Source organism: Pelodiscus sinensis, chromosome 3 (genome assembly GCF_049634645.1).
Source record: "Pelodiscus sinensis isolate JC-2024 chromosome 3, ASM4963464v1, whole genome shotgun sequence".
NCBI lineage: Eukaryota > Metazoa > Chordata > Testudines > Trionychidae > Pelodiscus > Pelodiscus sinensis.
The window spans coordinates 15,130,600-15,151,952 of NC_134713.1; the positions used below are offsets into that span (position 1 = coordinate 15,130,600).

Genomic DNA, 21,353 nt, shown 5'->3' on the forward strand with positions numbered 1-21,353 from the left:
TATTGCAATGTAAACAGCATTTGAAAAAAATATTTCTGGAAAATTTAATAGAACCACCATTAACCTTCCCACCTCCGGATTTTCAGAAATAAATGGCCCTTGCTCTTTTCTTAACTTTGATAATATCTGTTCATATAATCACAATTTATATAGAAATGGGTCAATTTTCTGTTTGCTCAGTCTCTTAAAAAAATAAAAGATGATTTTTTGTTTAGCAGGAAACAGGAGGAAAGAAGAACTACTTTACAACAGTAGTACAAAGCACCGTAGATTTGCAAAGAGAAGACTTAGTAGTTAGTGTCTGGCAACCCCAAAATTTGAACACCAATAATAATAATAATAAAAGCAGAGTGTCACTGTTCTCTGCTGCTAACGTGGCTATGCTGGCAGTTCTTCAGAGCTGTTAACATAACTGTAAAGTAGTGAAAGGATCAGGGCTCACTAATAATGGAGGGGGCATAATCAGAATGATAATCATGTAAACAATCACACAGGATTAAATGTTCCACAAGGCACCCATTTAGTTTTACTGGTTCCTCCCAAACAACTGAAAAGATGCCTTTGAGTGCTCCAGAAGGTCCAGATTATCTATGTCATCGCAGGGAGATTAAAAGCATTCATTGGTATTAGCAACCATAAAACAAATGGAACAAGCTGCCTATTAGTCAGTAAATGAGCATTGAGGAAACAGCATTTTAGAGCCTTCAAGCACATAAGTCATGCCTGCCAGGATGACCTTTCGTTGCCATTTGTTCAGAGGAGTAATTTGGCCCCTAAGCTGAGGGATAAGAAGCTGGCTCTACCGAGACTCTTGATGCTGCTGTCCCTGTTACAAGTTCTGTCTTAACTGCAAACCTCTTTGCCCCCAGCAGTACCTCAAATCCCCTCTATCAAACCCATCAAATCCCCCATCTCCAGCCTCTCAAAATACATCTCCACCAAGTCCATCATATTTCTCACTACTCCTCTTACCCTTGAATGTCCCTCTGTCCGGTAACCAGAATCTCTCCCCCTGAGTCTGCTAGGAGGCAAACAGCCTGTGCTGCTTTCCTTGCTGGCCACTATTCAGTGGATAGGCACAGTAGAGCTGATAGGGGCTCCTTAAGAGAGACAAGGTGGTTGTGGCAGCATCTTTTTACCGGACCAATTTCAGTTGCTGAGAGAGCTCACCTGAATTAGAGCTCTGTTTAAGCTTGAAAGGTTGTATTTCTCAGCAACAGAGTGGTCCAGCAAAAGGTATCACCTCACCCGCCTTGTGTCTCTAATATCCTGGGACTGACACGGCTACATCAACATTTCTCTTGACAGAAACATTTTCTGGCTAAACCAGCATTTTTTCCTGTGAAAATGTCATTTTTTATGGGAACCAATGAAAACTTTGGTTTTTAATTGAATTTTTTTCAAAATCAATAGTTACTTAAATTTTATTTTTTAACTACTTTCCCCATCTTCTTCTTTCCCCATTATTCCTAATAAGTGCAATAAAATGAGTAATGTCCAGACTTTGATTTTCTTGTTTATTCACATTTTTTCCTTCTTCTATTCTGTAATTTTGCAGAACGTTTTTGACATGGAAAATGGCAACAGGAGGGAAAAAATAAACAGAAAGAAGAAAATGTGAGGAGAAAATATCCTTGGATAGTATTAATTCTAATCTATAATTCAGTCGCAAAAACAGAGGAGAGAACAATAAGAATTCTAAACATTTTTCAGTTTGGAAATTTGCCTTTGAAAAATCTCAAATGAAAATGTGTTAGATATTTTTCACAAGGGGGGGAAAAATGTGTTTTTAAATTTTGTAACCAGCTGTTCTGCAGAGACATCTGTGTGTGCAGCTGCACTGCTCCATGGCTGCACCACTCAACAGCTGCCAAGCCACTCTGCCTAGGCAACAGAGCACTGCAGCATACCACATGGAGCACTGGCATCCTGCCAGTGGCAGGGTAGAAGAAATGCAATACTGTTGTTCCTTGCCAGTAGCATATATTTTCCTGGTCCTTGAGATTTACCCTACATGTACAACTATGTTCTATACGAGCAAATGCAGAGGATAGGAGGCTGGCCATTTCCAGAAAGAACTCAACATTCCTATTCAATATCTATATAGGACATATCTATGGCATGTTATTCAATGCTCAAAAATACGGTGTTCCTATTTTAATTTTGGCAGCTGTGTGTTGTGATTCATTGTTGTAAGTATTGGGGCTGGCTGAAGTGTTCATAAAGCATTTAAAAAATAAATTTAACAACATCATCAAAAGACGCAGAAAATAACGGCCATTTTTGGTGCAACCTTTGTCACACCCTAATAAACACTGAAATGGATTTACTGTAATAGCTGAGTAGATCTAAAGGCAGATGAAATTATATCTGTGTTCTGAAGGATACAGGGCAGCAAGAACCCACAATGCATATCCAGAATCATAGAATCACTGCGTTGGACGAGACCTCAGGAGATTATTGAGTCCAAACCCCTGTTTTAGCAGACCAATTCCAACTAAATCATCCCAGCCAGGGCTTTGTCCAGTCTGGACTTAAAAAACTCTAGGGATGGAGCTTCTACTACCGCCATAGGTAACCCATTCCAGTGCTTCACCATACAGAAGTGGGTTGAACACAGAGCATTAGGTCAATCCCCTTTCATCCTTTAGGAAAATTCAGCCCCAAATTTCACAGCTTGAGGCTGTCTCTCCAGCAGGTCAAACCACAGCATTAAATGCAAACACATCCTGAAACTGAAGGAAGTTTTCATTTGCATCTGAACCCAAATTCTATAGCTTAATCCTATTTCTAATTCCAACTATGAAATGTAGGAAAGACATTTACTTAGACCAAGGGAAACAAAAAAGCATGATCAAAATGGGAAGAACCTTGCTGGTTCAGCTACCAATAACCAATTTATTCTGCTTCAATAAAATATTAGAACTTTCTCAAGAGCATATTTTCACAAAGCATTCTCGCTTACTGTCTCTTAATGGCTCAGTGGATTAAAATGCACAAATCCAGCACATTGATTTCAAACTGCAATCTTAGCTTGTATTTATTTGACCAGAAACAGCTACAAATTAGTCAGTATGAAACCACAACACACACTAATGAGGAACAATTTAGACAATACTGGATGGACAAATGAGAAAGCCGCTAACAAAATTTACTCATATTTGCTATCTTTCCAGACTGATCTAAATTCCAGGTTATTTTTCTTACTCTGCAAAGGTTACATTACAAGTGTTACATGTCTCTGACTTGATTGCAGAATATTACTTTGCATATTTGGAAAGCTTAATTATTTCCAATATTATCAGACACGGGGAGCTTGGTTGTGTAAGTGAGGGTGCACGGAAGTGCTCATTTCAGGCTTCTCATGTATAACACAAATGACTAAAAAATGGCCTGCATTATGCTAGTTGTGCATAGGGAAGAGATGTGTTCCATTAGTTTTTCGCAGACTTCACAGAAGCTAATTGTACCATGTCACACTTTTATCTTTAGCTTTCATGTCAGATGCTTGTTTGAATTAAACAAGGAACACATGAAAAAAGTGAAATGCATTAAACAAAATTGTATCAGGTATGCATTTTAAAATGCTGCCAAATGCCTATTTACATGAAAAGACAAGAAGGTCTTCGGAAGGTCTATATAACCCATCTCATCAATAGCACACATTTCAGGAAAACCTGAAGCATACAATAGAATACAGAGAATACTCAATCAAAACTCAGCATATTTTCAATGTCCCTGTATTCTTAATTACAGGTAAATTGCACACAATCTAGGTAGGATTTTTTCCACTTTTTTGTTTTGTTTAGTTTAATTTTAAAAGGCATATGCATTGTAGTTGAAGGTTTTATTCCGCCAGAAACTGGCTATATTATGAACACTCTGAACATTGACTGATTTTATATTTTCAAGATAAAATTATAAAACAACAATCTGGTAGCATCTTATAGACTAACATAACATTTAGATGATATCATGAGCTTTCGTGGGCACAGCCCACTTCTTCAGATGACCGGAGTTCACCATAGAGAGGTGACCAGAAGTCCAGCTGTGTCATAAGCAAAAATCTTTGTGAGACTCCACCAAGTCCAGACAGTCCCAGCATTCGAGCCTGGACAAGCCCAGTACAAGGGCAGAAATCTCAGTACTTATGTAAATGTATTTCCCATTACAATGATGTACTGATTGGACTCCCAACTTAGTAAGATACAGCTATTGACATTTCCTTAATTTACTCGTACTAGAAGAAGCAGCCTTGCCACAAAGAGAGGCAGTGTTGTTATCTGCTTTTCATTCCACTTTAGAGTGAGGTGGAGGGGAAAGAAGAAGGCATGCGGAGCAGGTTGTTTATGTAAACAGGGATGTCTCTTGAATCTTCCTGAGATATCTTGTTTAAATTTTCATGGTGGTACTCTGCAATCTTCCCAAGGTTTCGGAGAGTAGCAGCCTTATTTCTTCCTCCATGCTAGAACATCTTCCCACACCCCTCTGCAAAAACTTTGGCAGCCACCACTGCAACAAACAGGCTAGCAACAAATGGGCCTTGGTGGCTTTGGGATGCCAGCAGCAGCTGTGCTCTGTGACGTTGTTACCCCCCGAAGCCAGATATCAGCTAAAATCCCCGTGGCTTGTGGAAAATGATGGCAGCGTTCAGTGCCATTGACCTATGCTCAGAGTTTCATTCAACCAAGCAATTCTCTCCTCCAGTCCCTGACTCTACAGTCTACACAGTGTCTCCTGGGGTGACTTCCCTTATCACTTTTCTTCACATCTGGGCCAGCTGCAAGTGGCACGTCCATCACCTCCAACAACATCTTCCCAACTCTGCAGGATCTGCAGGAGGAAATAAACTAGAGAATACCTGCTGCGGGACCAGATGGCCTGCCTCCAGTTCCTCAACCAGCGGTTCGATAGTTCAATGAAGAGTGCTGGGAGCAAGCCGCTGAGTTCCGGGCTGACTGGGAGCAGTTGAAGGCCATGTGGGTCCAGCTGGTGCACCAACACGAGACCATGTGCTCCAGCCTCACCTCTGTGATGGAGCACATGGCCCTGTGCATGGAGTGGGCAACCAGCCACTTCTCCACCCTCACCCCCCCAAATCCCCACCCCCACAACTCCCTGCCCCCATGCCCACCCTCCCAACTCCCTGCACCTGCATCCACACACGCTCCCCTGGCTTCTCCTGCTAGCTGCCCAGGGGCCACTGGGTCCCCTAAACATGTGGTGGTGGGACCTCTTGGGCAGCTGAAGCCTCCCAAGCGACTTGAGACAGGTGCCAGTCCCATCCCCATCTCTGAGCCCCTCTCCCACCTTCCCGTTCCAGGTTCATTCTCCAGTCCCTCCCCTCTTGTATATCCCCTAAATTTAAAAAAAAAAAAGAGTTGTATTTTCTAAACAAAGAGGCTTTTTCATTTGCTCTGGAGCGGTGGGGGAAAAGATGGGAAGGGTGGGGTGGGGGAAGAAAGACACACAGAGGCAATGCAGAGACCCCTTGTGGAGAGGCCTGGTGGGGAGAGTCTCACAGGTGGCCTTAGCTGAAACTCTCCCTCAAGGCTTTCCAAGTGAGCACTGCCCCCTGAAGTGCTCGCCTGATGGGCACTAGTGTCCGGCTGGTCATATGCCCTGGCCAGCTGGCCAGCCTTTACCCCTACCCTGGCAGGAAAGTCTCCTCCTTGTTCTCACAAAGGTTGTGGAGCACACAATATGCCACCACCCGATAGGGGATGTTAAGGTTGCTGAGGTCCATGCAGGTGAGGAGACTCCTGAACCTCCCCTTTAGGCAGCCGAGCGCACACTTCACCACCATGCGGCACCTGCTGAGCCTGGCGTTGAAGTTCTCCTTGGTGGGGTCCAGGCTTCCTCTGTAGGGCTTCATAAGGCAGGGGAGCAAAGGGTAGGCTGAGTCGCCCAGGATGCACATGAGCATGTCCACATCCCTGACCCTGCTGGTGTGGTCGGGTAGAAAATTGCCAGCATGAATCTTTTAGAACAGGCCTGAGTTCTAGAAGATGCGGGCATCGTGCACCTTCCCTGACCAGCCAAAGTGAATGCCCGTGAACCGTCCCTTGTGGTCCACCAGGGCCTGCGGCATCATTGAGAAGTATCCCTTTCTGCTGATATAGTCGTAGGCCCAGTGGTTGGGAGCCAGGATGTGGATGTATGTGCCATCTATGACCCTCACCCCCAGCTGGGGAAGCCCATGGCAACAAAGCTATCCACGAGGGGGGTTGACATTTCCCAGAGTGGATGACCTTCCTCAGCCGCATGGTGTTGATGGCCCTGTAGGAGCATGATCCTGACCGTGGATTTCCCCATGCCAAAATGGTCCCCATGGAGCAGTAACTGTCTGGCGTGGCGAGCTTCCAAAGGCCAATGGCAATGTGCTTCTGCAGGGGATTATAGGTCTCATACGGGTGTCCTGTTGCCTGAGGGCAGGGGCGAGCCACTCACAGAACTCCAGGAAGGTGGCCTTCCACATGCAGAAGTTCTGGAGCCACTGCTGGTTGGCCCATTGCTGCAGGATGATGTGGTCCCACCAGTCGGAACCGGTCTCCCTCTGCCAGAAGCAACATTCCACGGCGTCCTGAGGTTTGAGGATGATTTGCTGCAGCGGGAGTGCCAGGGCCTGGGCAAAGGGGTCCTTCAGTTCAGGTTGGTCGTCATCATCCTGAAGCAGCTTGTGAACAGTCCGGATCAACTGCGCCATGTAGCACAAGGCCCATGAGCCTGGCACTGCTTTGCAGCAGCTCCGGCTCCATGTTGGAAGTGCTGTGGCATCTGCAAGGGCAACCAGAGTGCATGGCATGTGTTTGGTGTCCTGCGAGGGGGTAGGCACGGAGGAGCAGTGTGTGAGACACGGCCATAGAGAGGAGTGCCTGGAAGCATGTGTCTCAGCTAGCCTCAGCTAGCAGACACAGGAAGTGTCCGCCCTCTTGGTGTCCTCCCTGGAGTGCTTCTGGCGGCTTTAAATCCAGTACAGGCTCCAATCAGTGTGGACTTGCTATTTTAAAATAATTCTGAGCTATTTCGATGGTGCCTTGTAGTGTGGACGCGTTCTTTTGAAATTATTATTTTGGGAGTTTTTATTTCAAAATAACTTGTTTTGAAATAATGTCGTATCGCAGACATGTCCTAATAATTGTCAAGGTAGCCTACTTTTGAATAGCTTTTGCAACCTTAAAGTAACATGGTTCAGAACTCTGCACTGGAATGACACCTAGACTTTTGGTCAATGACGCCTTTACCGTCAGTGAGAATCCAGGATCAAATACTATCAATAACACACTATACAATATTAGCCGAATTAAAAAAAATCAAGAACCTGAAGCACTTCCTGGGAGGTCCTTACAGTGCACTTTAGCAATTCCCTAAGAGGCTTGTAAAACTGCTGACATGCCTCCTGATGCTGCTCAAAGTGCTAAAACCTCTTCAAACAGTTTCATGGTCAAAAGGGAACTGAAATGGATACAGTGCTCTTATTTGTGGTTCCCAGCAGCCAGAGCTATTTTACTATGGACTTCATTTAAAGTGATGGATGAAGAGTGGCGATTCTCTGTTCCAATTATCCAAAAGAGATTGGGAAAGGCAGTTTAATACTGAGATAATGTATCCAATATGCAACCTACTTTATTTTCCCCCTTCACTGAAAATAAAAAGACACAGACAGATAAATGCATAGAGGCAAAAATCCCTTCCCTCCAAGGCAATCAAGGATCAAAACAACTACCATTTTAATGAGCTTAAAACAGTTAGTTATTACTAGCTGTAACCAGCAACAATTCAAAGCCCTAATGAGGATTTGAACCCTGCTGTGCTGATGCTGTACAAAAAACTACTTGTGGATGGGGTCCCTACCCCAAAGAGTTTACAATCTAATTTGCAGTACTCGCTCCTAAATATCGTATAAAGTAGGTATTTTCAGCAAGCACATACAATTTTAACATATCCAGAGGCAGATCCTCAACTGGTGAAAATTGTCATAGGTTACTGGATAAGATCCTGACTTTGCTTCTCAATCCAACTCAGTGGCTGAATAACTTGCTAAGGAAGCACACACAATCTTTTAGAGGTATGATGGTGAAACCAACACAGCAGAACCTCACAGTTACGAACACCTTGCAAATGGAGGTTGTTCATAATTCTGAAATTCTTGTAACTCTGAACAACTGAAAATTGACTTAATATAGCGCTGGAATTTTACTATGCAGAAAAAAATGCTGCTCCCCCACTTTTTAAGCAGTTTGTACTTAACACAGCACTCTACTGAATTTGCTTTTCTTTTCATTTTTTGGCTCTGATTCTATCCTTCTGGTTATAAATGAGCTATATGGACGATGGGTCAGTTTGTAACTCTGGTGTTCATAACTTTGAGGTTCTACTGTAGCACTTCAGTGAAGAGAAGCTAGCAAACACAACAAGGAGCTAACAAAGAGGAGCAGTAAATAGGGGAGTTTTATGAGGGAGTTTAGAGCGGGAGCATAAGAGCTAGATATACTTAATGAACATTCTAAATTTAGGCCAGAAATGCCCTTCCCCTCTCTCCTAAATCAGCAAAGAAAAACAAGCAAGTCCCAACAAGAGTAAAAATAAGGCATGTGGAAGTCCAACAGCGGAGTGGGGGCCATGTGGTTTATTGCACTGAAGACAATATATAGTATTACCTGCCTGTGGACTGGTGGCACGTGTGTACATCTAGTGCAAGCAGCTCATGGCCATCAGAACCCAATAAAAGCTCTTGAGACCAGAATGGCTGAACTAGAGAAGGAATGGAAGGCAGAGGGTAGAGATGAGATTTACCAGGACACAATAGAGCAGTCCACCCACCGCCCAACAGCCCCTTACTGCTGTTGAGGAAGATCAAAGTCTTGGGAAAGACCATCAAGCTGGAGCAGAGGGAAATGTTCACAGAGTTGGGATCTTCCTTCCAAATGATGTCAAGGCATCCTTTCCTCCTAAGGATACCTCTCCAGGGCAAGGGACTCTTGTTGTTGGGAAGAGAGAAGGTATAGTAAAGAGAGATAATATTATTAGAAATATAGATATTTGGGTTTATGATGATTCTGAGAACAGCATGATGAATTGCCTGTAAGGTGGAAAGGTTACAGATCTCCTAAGACAATATACAGGCTTATGTGCTATGCTGGGGTTGAGCTGGTAGTCTTGGTATATCTAATTTCCAGCGACATAGGAGAAAGTAAGAGAGAGATCCTGAAGACCAAATTTAGGCTACTAGGTAATAGATAAAAGTCCAGGTCACCTCCATGGTACCATTATGTGAAATGCTTCCAGTTCCATGTGCAGGGCAAGTAAGACTGGCAGAACAACAGGGTCTCAATGCATAGCAGAGACGATGGTGTTTGGAAGAGATATTAGGTTTATTAATAACTGGGAAACCTTTTGGGAAAGAAAGAGACTATAAAGGAAGAATGAGCTCCATCGAAACCAAAACAGCAGATGAAATTCAATGCTAGTAAATACAAAGTAATGTCCTTGGAAAACATAATCCCAGCTGTGGATACAAAATGACAGGGTCTAAGTTGTCTGTTACCTTTCAAGAAAGAGATTTTGGAGTAGATAGTTCTCTGAAAACATCTGTTCAGTGTGTAGCTGCAGTCAAAAAAGCTAACAGACTATCAGCAACCAATTAAAAGGTAATATCACTATATAAATCCATGGTTCAACTATCCCTTGAATACCATATGCAGTTGCCATCACTCCATTTCAAAAAAGATATATTAGAACTGGAAAAAGAACAGAGATAAGGCCAAGAAAAATGATCAGGGATTATCTCAAAGGTCCATAAAATCATACATGGCACGGAGAAAATGAATAAAGTATTATTTTCACCTTCACATAACATAACAGTGAATAGAATTAATAGGCAGCAGATTTAAAACAAACATAAAAATACTTCTTCACATAAGTTTTGGGTTCTGTTCAATATCTTCATCAAAGAGTGAGATGATGGCATAGAGAATCACAGCTCTGGTTTGCCTCAAATCACAGTTTCCAGCCAAAGCAAGTGGCGAGAAGCGTCATGGACTGGAATGCTGCTTCCTGTCGCATGCATTGGTTGCAAATGGTGATTCAGAGCCAACCAGAACTGCGATCCTCCAATACCTGTGGAAATGCAGGTAAACATGGAGGTGGGGGCTCGGCAGGGACTAACCCTGCAGAGCGGACCCACCCCTCAGGCCAGAATTTGCCCACCCCTGGCATAGAGAGACTGGGTATGTCTATATTTGCAGCCTAATTCGAACTAGGGCCGGAAATGTAGGCATTCGGAATTGCAAATCAAGCCCAGGTTTTAAATATCCTGTGCTTGATTTGCATCTTCCCGGCTGGGTGCCATTTTTGAAATTTACAAGCCCAAAGTAACTACCCGTGTCTACACGCATTTGAAATAAAGCCCTAGTTTGAACTACCTGTTAAACCTCATTGCAGGAGGAATAATAGGTAGTTCGAACTAGGGCTTTATTTCGAACGCCCGTTTCACTGCTGCGTGTAGATGCAGGCAGTTACTTCGGGCTTGTAAATTTCAAAAAATGGCGCCCGGCCGGGAAGATGCAAATCAAGTGCAGGATATTTAAATCCCGGGCTTGATTTGCAGTTCCAAATGCCTACATTTGCAGCCCTAGTTCAAATTAGGCTGCAAGTGTAGACATACCCTCTACTAATAGTTTGCAGATACCAAACTGGGAGGGGTTGAAAGTGCTTTGGAGGATAGGGTCATAATTCAAAATGATCTGGACAAACTGGAGAAATAGTCTGAGGTAAATAGGATGAAGTTTAATAAGGACAAATGCAAAGTACTCCACTTAGGAAGGAACAATCAGTTTCACACATACAGAAAGAGAAGTGACTATCTAGGAAGGAGTACTGCAGAAAGAGATCTACAGGTTATAGTGGATCACAAGCTAAATATGAGTCAGCAGTGTGATACTGTTGCAAAAAAAGCAAACATCATTCTGAGATGCATAACAGGAGTGATATAAGCAAGACACGAGAAGTAATTTTTCCTTTCTGCTCTGTGCTGATTAGGCCTCAATTGGAGTATTTCAGCATTTCCCAAACTATGGGCTGTGGGCCTCAGTGTGGCTGCAGGAGTATTCCGGGCTCCCGGAGTGCCCGTGGAGCACCGGGTTCCCCAAGCCCTCGGCCGGGCTGGGCGGAGTCTGCAGCCAGATGTTCTGGGCTCCCAGCAGAGGCCTAGATAGGGTTACCAGGTGAGTTAAAAAAATGCGGGACACACTTGATCTCAGATGGGGGGGCCGGGAGGAAGTGTGGGGGAACCGGCCACTGGGAAGCAGGGCTGGGCGGGAGGTTGGGGACAGTGGGGCTGGCCAGGGGAGGTCGGGAGGAGGAGGGGAGAATTGGCCACCGGAAGCAGCGCTGGACGGGGGTAGTGGGGCTGGATGGGAAGATGCGGGGGGAATCAGCCGGCGGAAGCAGAGCTATCTGGGTGGGCCAGGGTCAGGGGTAGGGGGCTGGCCAGAGGAGATCGGGAGGAGAAGTGGGGGAGAACTGACTAGCTGGGAGGGGGCCGGGGGGGAGCAGGGCTAGTCAGGGGGAGGATCATCGGGGGGCAGCGGGGTGGCTGGGGGAGATCAGGGGGCCTGCAGAAGCAGGGCTCACAGAGGGCGCGAGGTTGGAGGTAGCAGGGCTGGCCGGGGAAGATGGGGGTTCATAGAATCATAGGACTGGAAGTGACCTCGAGAGGTCATCGAGTCCAGCCCCCCGCCCTCAAGGCAGGACCAATCTCCGTCTACACCATCCCTGATAGATGTCTATCTAACCTGTTCTTAAATATCTCCAGAGAGGGAGATTCCACCACCTCCCTTGGCAATTTATTCCAATATTTGACCACCCTGACAGTTAGGAATTTTTTCCTAATGTCCAATCTAAACCTCCCCTGCTGCACTTTAAGCCCATTACTCCTTGTCCTTTCCTCAGAAACCAAGAGGAACAAATTTTCTCCTTCCTCCTTGTGACATCCTTTTAGATATTTGAAAACCGCTATCATGTCCCCCCTTAATCTTCTTTTTTCCAAACTAAACAAGTCCAGTTCATGAAGCCTGGCTTCATAGGTCATGTTCTCTAGACCTTTAATCATTCTCGTCGCTCTTCTCTGTACCCTTTCCAATTTCTCCACATCTTTCTTGAAATGTGGCGCCCAGAACTGGACACAGTACTCCAGCTGAGGCCTAACTAGTGCAGAGTAGAGCGGCAGAATGACTTCACGAGTTTTGGTTACAACACACCTGTTGTGTGGGGAGAACTGGCTGCCAGAAGCAGGACTGGATGCAGGCAGTGGGGCTGGCTGGGAGAGATCGGGAGGGGAAGTAGGGGAGAACCGGCCGGCCGGGAGGGGTCTGGGGGAAGTGGGGCTGGCCGGAGGGGCAGTGGGGGGGGGGGGGAGTGAATTGGCCAGTGGGGAATGGGACTGACCCAGGCGCACACAGATCTCGGGGCACTGCCCATCCCGTGCACGGTCCTGGCGAAGCATGAGTGAATCCGGCTCTGGGGATTCCATATTACCCTCCCCCCCACGCCCCTCGAGTAGTTGTGAACTGTCTGGCTAGTAGATACGCTCACACAGCCTGAGCACATTTACCAGCCAGGCAGTTCGCAATTACAAACTGATACACTTAATAATAATAAAACATACCTAATGAGAAAATACCAGACATTTTATATGTCAGGTATTTTCTCAATTTGTTTCCTGGACAGAAGCCTCAACTATTGGACTGTCCGGTACAAAACTGGACACCTGGCAACCCTACCCCTCCTTGCACCCTCCCTCCTAGCCAGATACCCTACCCCCAGTCTGCTCCTGCCTCCCGGAGTGCCAGTGCAGTGCCGGGTCCACCAAGCCCTGGCCTGGGCTGGATGGAAGATGCAGCTGGGTGAAACAGTCAACATTTATTCATTTTTCATTCTTTTTAAATATGTGTTTATACTTTTGGGCTGTAAAAAACAGTACTGAAAAAAACGGGTTCCAACTAATGTAAACCCGTTTGGGAAAAAGTTTGGGAAACCCTGGTCTAGCCAGCTGTCTGTCTGTCTTACAGTCTATTTATCCAATCCATCTTCCCTTAATTTTCTGGCAAGAATATTGTGGGTGACCGTATCAAAAGATTTGCTACAGCTGGCACTGGGGGCTTTGGGAGGACCAGAAACAACTTATTTGAATATTCATCATTTGCTTAATGAATATGCAAATGAATGTTACCTCTCCTGCAAAAGCTAGTGAATGGATTTACTGGTACCTGTGTCAAAAAGTTTGGGAACCCCTGGAGTACTGTATCCAGTTCTGGGCACCACATTTTAGGAAAGATGTGGAGAAATTGGAGAAGGTCCAGAGAAGAGTAACAAAAACAATTAAAGGTCTAGAACTACAGCCAATGGGAGCTGTGAGCGCTGTGGCTACAGAGACTTGAATAAACAAACATTGTGGGTCTGCCAGGAGCTTACCCAGGTAGACCCAAGACTCAAGTTTGAAAACCGTGATCTAGACAGTGTTTGGTGCCCTCATCAGGGCAGGAGACTGGATCTGATGACCTCTCAAGGTCCCTACAAGTTGTGGTATACTGTTATTCTATGATAACATGTAGTCAATCTGTGGAACTCATTGCCAAGAGATGTTGTGAAGACCAAGAATAAAGCAAGCTCCAGAAAATAATTAAATAAATTAATGAAAGGTAGCTGTATGAAGGGCTATTAGCCAAGTTTACCAGGAACACAGTCCCATTCTCTGTGTGTCCTTACACCTTTGATTTGCAGAAAGTGGGATTGGACAAAAGTGGATGAATCACTTGAAATATTATTGTGTTTTGTTCAGTCCCTCTGAAGCATTCGGCACTGGCCCCTGTTGGAAAGCAGGGTACTGGGCTGGATGGACATTCAGTCTGATTCAGTATGGTCATTCTTATGTTCTTAAGTAGGCCTTTAAATTGGTCCATTGAGAGAAAATAATGCTTTTTAAAGGGAAATGAATGTATTAAAAATCTAGTGGAATAAATTAAAAATCTAAAACATGGGGGCTGTGTCTACACTGGCATCCCTTCCGGAAAAGTGATGCTAATGTAGCACTTTGGAATAGGCAAATCTGCGGGAAATTTAAATATCCCCCGCGGTATTTGCATTAACATGGCTGTCGCTTTTTTCCGGCTTGGAGATAAGCCGGAGAAAAGCGCCAGTCTAGACGTGATTCTCCGGAAAATAAAGCCTTTTCCGGAGGATCTCTTATTCCTACTTTCCCGCCCTACCAATCAACATCAAATTAATCTTATCTGGACTATGCATCAGCTGTCCCAATCACTACCATCACATTCCATACCATAGCCATTCAATTAAATCCACTAGATCTGACAACGTAGAGAGAGCTGAACATAATTAAGAAATTAAAAATATGTCAACTCCCACCCCTTCCTTGGCTAAGACTTCACATTCATTAGAAGAAGTCATGCAATACAATGCAATGTGAGGCTGTGTCCAGACTCCATGCCTCCGTCGACGGAGGCATGTAGATTAGCCAGCTCGGAAGAGGGAAATGAAGCCGCGATTAAAATAATCGCGGCTTCATTTAAATTTAAATGGCTGCCCCGATCTGCCGATCAGCTGTTTGTCGGCAGATCGGGAGAGTCTGGACGCGATGCCCCGACAAAGAAGCCTTTCTTCATCGACACAGGTAAGCCTCGTGAAACCAGGTTTACCTGTGTCGATGAAGAAAGGCTTCTTTGTCGGGGCATCGCGTCCAGACTCTCCCGATCTGCCGACAAACAGCTGATCGGCAGATCGGGGCAGCCATTTAAATTTAAATGAAGCCGCGATTATTTTAATCGCGGCTTCATTTCCCTCTTCCGATCTGGCTAATCTACATGCCTCCGTCGACGGAGGCATGGAGTCTGGACACAGCCTGAGACTGCCATGGGCCAGAAAAGCAATTACCCAGCCCAGCCTTCTCTGATGCTTCAGAAGGAACAAGAATCAAACCATCACAAGACAATCTCAACTCTGCCAGTTTGGGTCTACAGGCAAGTCAGTAGTCCCCCCTCATTCATTATATTGAAGCCACATGATAGATCTAATAGTATCAGCATGGGCACCTGATTTTTATCCATCGCAACAAGAAAGTCATTGACCAATACTGCCAATGAATCTCAGTGCCATACAAAGGTCTGAAGCCATATTGCTATAGGTCAAGGAGATCCAACATGTCTAAATATTGAGGGGTGTCTCATGACAGTTTTCTCCGATATCTTAATCAGAACTGGAAGATAGAAAAAGTTCTACAGTGGCATAGATTGTCAGCACGAAGTGATGGTTTCTCGAACAAAGAAGATTTAGTAACATCTACCACGAAAGGGTCATATATTTGACCACTGATGTTCAGCAATCTGTAGGAATAGTGCTGGCATGTGGCTCCAAAGCCTAACTTGGGAATCTAAGTTTTCCCAGAACATTGAGAACTTCATCCTAACATTGGCCTAAACTCATGCAGGAGAGCTCTGCTTCAATTCAAGCAGTTCCTACCTGGCTACCATGGATATGCACAACCTAACCCAAATTAATGAAATCTAGATAACAAAAACATTTCACACAATAAGAAGCCAGTGAATCATCACACTGAAGAACATAGCTTGTCTTACAGATGCTATCTGCTACAAAAGTTTTCTCTTTTTGATCTTGCAGATACTAGAATGGAGGCAGGAACCCCATTTTACCATAGATATTTATTTTAATGAGTAAGAATGGAGCACTTTTTTATCTGAGTACATTTCCACAGGCATGAAATTAACATACCAGTTGACTTCTGAGTGAGTCAGCAAAGCAACCCTGGAATGGCCCAACAAGGGACCATGCTGAAAATTAAAGAACTGTCCTGAACTCCTTACTCTGCTTTATGCCACCATCAATAAGGATTACAGCATTAGTGAAATACAGAAGGGTGTTTTAAAAAGAAAAGCGATGTCACTTAAAACTCCAATTTGTGCATTAAATTGTTTCTACAGTCTTTGCTTTTGTTGGTCTAGATGCAAATCTTTTACATTCAGTCATTTCAGTGTTTTGGTGTAGTGTACTCTCTTTGGCAGGAAAATGCATGTTCCTTGACTACAAAGCAGGATCATAATAAAAGAATATAAAAGTGGATAGTTGAATAGTGTTGCACGATTCTGCTGATTTATTAACTTCGCATGATGGAATCATGTATTGTCAAGGGCATATTTAGTCTCTTCGGAAATTTGACTTCCTAACTAGTACTTACACACATTCACCTAAGTTTCCATAGTTTGATCCAGTTCTCAGGAGAGCATCACAGAATCATAGAACTGGAAGGAACCTCAAGATATCATCAAGTCCAGTCCCCTGCCCTCACGGCAGGACTAAGCACTGTCTAGATCATCCCTGACAGGTGTCTGTCTAACCTGCTCTTAAATACCTCCAGTGATGGAGATTCTACAACACCCCTAGGCAATTTATTCCAGTGTTTAACTACCCTGACAGATAGGAAGTTTTTTCTAATGTCCACCCTAAACCTCCCTTGCTGCAATTAAAGCCCATTGCTTCTTGTCCTATCCTCAGAGGCCAAGGAGAACAATTTTTCTCCCTCCTTCTTGTAACACCCTTTTAGATACTTGAAAACTGTCATCATGTCCCCTCTCAGTTTTCTCTTTTCTAAACTAAACAAGCCCAGTTCTTTCAGTCGTCCCTCACAGGTCAAGTTTTCTAAACCTTTAATCATTTTTGTTGCTCTTCTCTGGATTTTCTCCAATGTTTCCACATCTTTCTTGAAATGTGGTACCCAGAACTGGACACAATACTCCAATTGAGGCCTAATCAGCACATAGTAGAGCAGAAGAATGACTTTTCATGACCTGCTCACAACACTCCTCCTGTTAATGAATCCCAGAATCATGTTTGCTTTTTTTGCAACAGTGTCACACTTTTGACTCATGTTAACTTGTCATCTTTAATGGTTTCTTTAATGGAAAACAGAGAATACTTTTTTCTAAAAGTGGGATCAAAGTATATTTAGTCAATTCTCAAACACCTTTTTTTCAACGAAAGGATAAGTTCAAAATATTTTGGAGACATCCATGTTCAAAGCACTGGCATCTTCTCGACTACAACATAGTTTGTGCTTGAGATCATCGCCTCATTCGATCCACAATGAAAATTAGGATCACCCTCAAATAGAGGTTGCAAAAGAAGCAGGTCAGGTTCAAGATGAAGGTTCAAGATCTGAAGGATCCCATTAAGCATGACCTCTTCCAAGCAGTTTTAAAAGAAAAGCTTCCACCAGAGTTTCCAGAAGAAATTGAGGAACATTGGAGCCAGCTGAAAGCAGCAATCATCAACACCTTTGAGGAAACCATAGGCTACCATACCAGAAAGCATCACGAATGGTTTGATCAGAATTATGTTGAAATTGAGCAACTCAGCAATGAGAAGAGAATGGCATTTTGTGCTTCGCAGAATGATATAAACTGCAATACAAAGAGAGAAGCCATAAGGCAAAGGCAGAAGTCTAACATAAAACCAGAGAAATCAAGAACAAATGGTGGACCAAGAAGGCGTAAGAACTCCAACATTTTGTGGATATCCATAATACATATGGTTTCTTTAATGCCATTAAGGTTGTTTATGGACTAGCTTGTAATGGCACAAACCCCCTTCACACTAAGGATAGAACCATACTTCTGAAGGACAATGAAGTCATTAATGAATGTATTAATTTATTTATTTTTGGCTTTTAGTGATCTAACTAACGCCTTTGACTCAGTGAATCGCCATGGCCTTCGGACTGTACTTTCGAAGATTGGATGTCCTGATAAACACATGAGTGTCCTAAAGGTGCTTCATGACAAAATGAAAGTGACTCTTCTGAGCAGCACTGGCTCCTAGCGTGAACTTTTCAAAGTACAAACAGGAGTCGAACAGGACTGTATCGTCACCCCAACCATGTTTGCCATCTTCATTGCAGTAATTTTTTACCTAATTGCTGGGAAGTTCCCAGCTGGTGTTGAAATCAACTACAGACGGAAAGCTGTTTAGGCGTAGCAGGCTGAAAGCTAGAGTAAGATTTCCACCACATCTATCATGGAACTTCAGTATGCTGATGAAAATGAAGTTTTTTCCCCACTCTGAGAAAGATCTTCAACTGATCCTGAATACATCTGCTGATGCTTACGCAAGTCTTGGTCTCACCCTCGTCATCAATAAGACAAAAGTGCTCCATTAGCCCTCTCCAAATGAGGAACTATTCCCCCCCATCTATTAAAATTTATTAAAATAAATGGAGAGGCACTGAAGAATGTTGATCATGTTCTCTACCTTGGAAGTTATCTTTCAGCTATGGCAGAAATTGATGTAGAAACCCAACATTGTCTGAGCTGTGCCAGTGAAGCCTTTGCTCATTTATGGCACAGGATTTATGAAGATCACAACATTCAAACAGACACCAAACTTCTTGGCTATCAAGCCATCATTCTCCCAACACTATTGTCCAGGTTCAGACCCATACAACCTACAGACATCACTTGAAAGTGCTTGAGAGGTATCAACAACATTGCCTCTACACGGTCTTGCACATCAAATGGGAAGACAGGCACATTAACATCAGTGTTCCGGAAGAGGCAAAGACCATGAGTATCAAAACAATGATCATCTATCAGCAACTTTGCTGGACTGGTCATATTGTTTGGATGCTAGACCATCACCTCTCAAAATGGGTCCTGTTTTCTCAGCTTACTGAAGGATACTATAACATGGGAGGACAATGGAAACATTATAAGTACTTGCTAAAGGATAACTTAAAGAAATACAACATTGACATTGACACTTGGGAGATACTCGCCCAGGATCACTCTAAACGGAGAGAAGGCCTATGCAATGACTCCCTGCATTTTGACAAGCTGAGGGGGAGAAAAAGCACAGGAGGAAGGGGAGACTGGCTTCTAGTCATGATCAACAGCCTTGTGCTGTACCTGGAAACATCTGTCCTCGCTGTAAAAGAACTTGTGGTTCAAGGATCAGCTTTATCAGTCGCTTTAGGGTCCACAACTCCCATGGAAGATGATCATACTTAGCAACGAGTGTTCACCATCATCACATTTTAAATAAAAACCACCTGAAGGATGATGGGAAACTGACTCATAAGATAAAACACTTCACTCTGGACATGTATGTATATTATGTCCAATACATTTCACATCATACATTAACAGGGCATGGAAGAAACCCCATGTATTAGAATTTACTCAAATTCAGTATGAATGTTCAATTAACACATCTTCTAAAGGTGAGTTATATGGTCACTAAAATTAAGAGATGCAAAATTAGAATTAGAGAGCTGTACATGACAAGAATACACATTTTAATACTCCATTTTTTCATGCATACATAATAACACTCAAAATACTGTTTTTTTGCTGGAGCTGCATGAATCACGCTAAACATCTGGCAACACAGAGCAAAAATAATCATGTTTTACAGCAAAAATATTAAGATAATATTCTTAATTTTTTTAATCCAAAATCATATATCTGGATAGTTCTTATTACAAGCTTCTCTTCTGATTGGACTGAAAAAAATGCACTTGAAGGCTTTTCTACATTTGAAATGCTGCAGTGCTTCATGTAGACACTACCTATACCGATGGGAGCATATGTAGTCGACATCCCCCAGAGGCGGTAGCTGGGTTGACAGAAGAATTCTTATGTCAGCATAGTGTTGTCCATACTATGGGGTTAGGTTGGCTTAACTACCTGCTGCTGAAGGGTATGGATTTTTCAAATCTCCCTCTGGAGCTAGGACTAATTTTAGTGTAGACCAGGCCTTAGGATTCCAACAGATCTGTTCAAAACACCACTCTTAGGACTGATCTACACTCAGAACCTACATCTACATATTTACATCTCTCAGGCATGTGAAAAAGCCAAACTCTTGAGAGCAGTATTCCCTCTAAGCTGGGTGGCAGCACAGCTTCACAGGTGATGAACCAGTCTCGCCCTGTTGGTTTCCTCTGTGCACTGAGCCCTGAGCCTCTGATTAGGTGGGACTGATTAATCACCTGTGAAGCTGTGCTGCCACACAGCTTAGAGGAACACTGTTTGAGAGATGTAGCAATGTTAACCTAACCCCCCATCTAGACACTGCGAGGATGACAAAAGAATTCTTCCCTTAACCCAGCTACTGCGTCTTGGGCAGGTGAATTAACTACAGCGATGGGATAGCCCTTCCCATCGCTGTAGTGAGTGGCTACACTGAAGCACCCCAACGGTGCAGGTTCGACACCCCAGTTGTCGCATTATATGTGTAGACATATACTTACCCTTGAATTTCTCTGTTGGTTTCTGAAAGGAAATTAAAATCCAGAAGTTGTTCTGATCATGTTCCCAAAAGGGTTCAGCCAATCAGACATAAAGTCTAAGGGCTCAATCCTGTTTTCATTCAGTCATCTAACTTTCATCATGTATGTAATTCAATGCAGGATCAGATCCTTTATTGATTATTTAGACTGACTTATAAGACATTGCTTGCATATAGGCATTCATGCTTATATAGAACTTTTCTTCAGGTTCTTAAGACCTGAAGAAAAGCTCAGAGAAAACTCAAAAGCTACAGAAGTTGTATCCAATAAAATATATTAACTCAACTTGCCCACTTTGTCTCTGTAATACTTTGCTCTCCGCAGCCACACAATTTAAATAAAACATATAATGGTGTTGCTGTTACTGGCAGATATACAATTCACGTGGGGTGGAATTTTCAAAAGTGCTTATTTGTGGCCATTGGAGTCCAGAGAAAAAATATCATTGAGTACAGCAGGAGCAGCATTAGGACAATGGTAAGTGCTTTTGAATATTCTACCCTTTTTATTTATCTTCAAGTAAATTTTATTGCACTCAATAAAACATAACAGTTGTGATTTCTTTCTTCAAGAAGCTAAAAACAATGAAAAGGACATTCACGAACACCAGGAGAAGCCTACCACACATATCCCACTACCTCAAGGACAATCAGGGGTAGGGTGGGAGGAAGGGGACCTGGCTGACCCAAAAATATTAGAGACTAGCTCTGTCAGCATTAAAGGAATCAAATTTCCCAGTTAAAGAGCTCTCCATTGGGGACAACCCATCATTATTCCTAAATGTATAAGCCGATGGACTATTATTGTGCTTTCCCAAAATGACCTCAAGTACTGATTAGGAAATTGGGTTAGATCTGGCTGCTTGAGACACCACCTTATTGGGATTTATAGATCAAAGTCAATACTCTGAATTGCTCTCTGAAGTAGATAGGAAGCTAGAGGAGAACTCAGACACTGTATTCATTTTGGGTAATAATAC

At 43.4% G+C, this 21,353-nt stretch overlaps 1 protein-coding gene across 5 annotated transcripts in view; it reads right to left on the reverse strand.

Annotated features, from left to right (window-relative positions):
• Positions 1 to 21,353, reverse strand: part of KLHL29 (kelch like family member 29) — a 598,373-nt gene that overhangs the window by 214,748 nt on the left and 362,272 nt on the right. The gene's annotated exons all lie outside the window — the stretch shown is intronic.